We start from the raw sequence: 4,642 nt of genomic DNA, 5'->3' as shown, positions 1-4,642 counted from the left end.
CTGATGCCTGCAAATTAATTTTCCATCGATTCACAGAGGTCTCAGAGAGGAAACGGGGGGATGATGTCCATCTCCGGGGAAAGGGGAGTGCGATGCAGTAGCAGGCTAGATATCTGTACGGATACCACGGGATGTGAAGTCTGGAGGAGGGAATCCATGACATTGATGAATCATTGTAATCTCTTACAATGTCTTTCACAGAAGATGAGTAGAAAAGCAAGAATGTCTACAAAGACCTTTGCTGACCTTTTTAGATCAGTGCAAGTTTGCATTGCAGACTACTCTTGAGAGAGGACATACAGTTAATGTAACGTGTTAAGTGTTGTCTCTAGTATGCATATTATTCCAATTGACAAGAAATCAAACATTGCACTGATTTTACTTTTGGAAATCTGTTTTTGCATGCAGAAAACGCTCTGTTGGTTTCCCAGAAACTGATTACAGATACAATCTTAATGCACGCCACAAACGTCTGAAAACTTCAAACTTAGCTTTTCTTTTAATCTATGGACAATGAATAAATAAATAAGGCCATAAAAATAGTCTTAAATAGAGTATTAAAAGGAGTAGTTCACCCAAAAATCTAAATTTGGTGAAAATGTAACTCAGGCCACAGGGCTTGACATTAACGCTTGACACGGACATGCAGATTTTTTAAAGGGGCAAGTGAGAGTAGCCTGATTAAAATATCAATAACAAAAATAACTAGGAAGCACTGAAAATTGGCCAGCAAAAATCTTCACACAAGAATGTTTTTTTATTTTATTGCACTCGGTGTAAACGGCGACTGATAATGTATTGATGGTAACAATGTCAGTAACAATGTTGACATGAAAGATGACATACATTTAATAAAGTTAGGGAAAAAATGTGTTTGTAACCATTTGTAAACATAGTGGAAAATGACATCTGTTTTGTTATATACAGCAACTCATTTTCAGTTAATTGTTATTGCTGCCTCTTTCCAGTCACCGAGCATTTTATTTTGAGCGTTAAGTGAGAGAACATCCTGTAATTTTATTTTATTTTATTTATTTATTTTTTGCACTGAAAAAAATTAGATTTTTGTTTGTATATCGGTATCTGCAAAAATCGGTATCGGCAGGTCGTACTTAGAAAAAAAAAAAGGGGGAAAAAAGGAATTGGCCAACAGAATTGCAATCAGTGCATCTCTAATTTTGCATAATTAAATTAATTTCAGATTTCACAATACACATTGCTTCAAAGCAGCTTTACAGAAAATGCATGCAAGCAAGAAGACATTTCAGAATGTCCAAATGAGTTTATATGGTCAATGTAACAACTTTGAAATGGTAAACACGTGGGGTTTCCTTGAATAGAATAGAATAGAATAGAATAGGGTGCAAAACATCAACAACATCATAAAAAACCAAAATGTGTGAAGTGCCAGACAGAACATTGTTATGGCTCTGATAATTATGTTCCACTAAAATGTTTAAGTATGCATGCTTTGACTATAAGGATGCCTCTGGGTTCCACCTGCCTGCAGGGAATTATCAGCTTTAGATGCGGATTTTGCTTCGCTTTGCTCTACGTGAATATTCATGCAGCATTACAGCAGCAGTGTGGCCTGCTGGGGAAATTCACTTTCATTTTTAATTTCAGGATTATTGATCTCGACTCGCTTTATTGCTGTATGACATCCATAATCAGAACAACAGACCGACAGAGGAGATTAATAAGACAGCAGGAGGAAGGACGGGGAGCGAGGGAGGGGAACTTGAGTCCATCTCTCATAACCTTGATTTAATTACATATTTCCCTGATCTTGATGGATTCCACTCCATCAGCCATAAATTTGCCCTTTTTCCTGCATGATATCTGTTTTTTGCGTGGGAGAGGTCAGTACAGCAGCAGGGCAGGACACAACTGGATCTCACAACTCCTTCAACAGCAGGGGAGGGGCTATGTAGACCCCGCCCTCTTGTGGTTTAAGTGACAGTGCCATCACTCTGAATCATAAAATCACAGCTGGAAATTATGAGGCAATAACAATAAATCGCATACTTCAGATGTCTGACGACTGTGTAAACTGTAGCTAAGAAACTTCCTGAATTCATTTTCTGGCTTCAGCTGGCATCCTTGTTTGTTGTTTCCTTAAAAATTATTACCTTTGATTTACTTTAGAGCATTTAGGATGCATTAAGCCCAACACTTAAAGGTGTGTTTTGCACCATGAGCATCACCAAATACAATTGCAAAAAAAAAAAAGAAAAGGAAAAAAAAGGATCTCAAAACACTCTTCATGGAAGTTTATTTCCAAAACAAATTTTTTATAATAATATTAATAAAAATAATAATAATAAAGGTAATTGTGACTTTTTAACTATTCAGACTTTTTTCTAGTAATTCTGAGAAAAAGTCATAACTGCAACATATAAACTCAGAATTGTGAGATAGCATTCTCAATTGTGGAAATTATTACCTTTTTGTGGCATTTGTGGCATTATAAAATGTTGTGACTTTTTTCTTGAATTGTGAGATATAAACTGAGAATTGCAAGATACAAACTCAGAATTACGAGATACAAACTTGCAATTGCAAGAAAATATGACCTTTTTTATTTTTTATTCTACGGTGTAAACTTTTTATATCTCACAATTCAGATTTTTCCCCAAATTGACAAAAAAAATTTATAAATAAAAAGATTTGTGAGAAATAAACTCAGAATTGTGTGGAAAAAGTCAGAATTGTGAAATAAGTTGCAATTGCAATTACATATGTATTTATTTATTTAATTTTTAATCTGTGGTGGCAATAAATTCCATATTTTCATCCGCCATTGGTGAACATAATCCCAGTTCATGCACATTACTTTGTTGGGCTGGTCAGGATGTTTATAAACGGCTTCTTTAAAGCTGTCTCTTCCATTAAACTGGGATAGAAAAAATTTTTTTTAATCAAAAATCAAATAATGCACACTTCACCTTTAACATCAAGTGTTAAGTGTGAAAAGCCTTTTACTAAGAAATCTGCCCTTGAAATAATTTGCCATTGATATGCCATCGTGGCTATATCTTCATGCATAGGCACTTTCAATTATGCAGGCCAGTGAAGGGAGACAGAGTGTGACGTTTCCAAAGTTTAAGCCCAACCTATTCAAAACCCGTTCCTACAGGACCCTAGAGGGAACAGTTTCACACCTGAGAGATGGTTGAAGGGGAAATCTCTCCACTGCTGCCATTTCCATTATCTTTCACTGAGTGAGGTTCAGAGATGAAGTAGGGTTATGAGATAGGACTTTTGGAAGCCTGCAGGAGAGAAAATGCCATTTCATATTGTTGTAGTGACACATTTGAGGTGACAGACTGTGACTAAAGGAAAGACCACCTACTGTTCTCTTTACACTTGTGTATTTGGGTATTTCTGGAGGAGATTTTTTCTTTTTTTCTTTCCAGTAATGTCTCAAAATGTGTGGTAGTGGTATAATCTGTACATTTTTGGGAATCCTGTTTAGAAATCCCAAGCAACCAATCAGACCATCCTAGTAAGTGCATAGCAATGCACCTACAATTACCCTAACATTGTGGTGGCACATTTCTTCATAAAATGCAAAAATCTAGTTTATTAGAATCACTCACTGTTAATGTGCATGGCATGTGCATACAACACATCACATCTCTGCTTGCTTTCAGATGCTGTTCATAAAGCTTGAATTTTAAAACAATGACCACTAGGTAGAGACACACATTTATAATATTCTTAAATCAAGTTTATCCTTCACTGTCAGATAACTAACAGTCACATCTACACAGCAGAAATTGTCTAATGGCATTGCTTTATGAAGTATTGACTCTCAAGATACAAAACAAGTATGGCAGCAGTGACTTAAAGGCCAGTTTCACCCAAAAATGAAAATCTGTCACTATTTACTCACCCTTGTGCTGTCCCAACCCTATATCACCTTCTTTCTTCTGTGGAACACAAAAGGGGATACCCAAACAGTTTATTTTCCCATTGATCTATAGGGTCAAAAAATATAATGGAAGTCAATGGAAACCAAAACTGTTTGGTTACCAACATTCTTCAAAACATCTTCTTTTGTGTTCCACTGAAGAAAGAAAGCGACACAGGTTTGGAACAACATGGGGGTGAGTACATGATGACACAACATTCATATTTGGGTGAACTATAACTTAACCTATAACTATAAGGCAAACTGAAAAATCTTTTAGCAAAATAAAGTTGAACAATAATGATGCTATTTTATGAATTGTTACAACTCCAGATTTTTAAACATATGCCCATCTACCCCATAATGATGGTGTAAAACATTGGCAAGTGCGCTAAATCTGTTACATAAAAAAATAATATTTCTGGAAAATGTTAAAGGGGTCATATGATGCGATTTCAATTTTTCCTTTCTCTTTGGAGTGTTACAAGCTCTTGGTGCATAAAGAAGATCTGTAAAGTTGCAAAGACTAAAGTCTCAAATCCAAAGAGATATTCTTTATAAAACTTAAGAGTCAACCACACCTACCTAAAACGGCTCGTTCTAACACATGTGGGGGACATGTCTACGTCACGATGTGGGAAGATTTTCATAACACCGCCCAAATGTTCACGCAAAGAAAGAAGGCGTAACTTTGATTCTCGCTGTAGTATAGTTGTTGCCACCGCC

Source organism: Sinocyclocheilus rhinocerous, unplaced genomic scaffold, assembly GCF_001515625.1.
Source record: "Sinocyclocheilus rhinocerous isolate Xijiao unplaced genomic scaffold, SAMN03320098_v1.1 scaffold513, whole genome shotgun sequence".
Taxonomy (NCBI): domain Eukaryota; kingdom Metazoa; phylum Chordata; class Actinopteri; order Cypriniformes; family Cyprinidae; genus Sinocyclocheilus; species Sinocyclocheilus rhinocerous.
Note: the sequence above shows the minus strand (reverse complement) of the source record.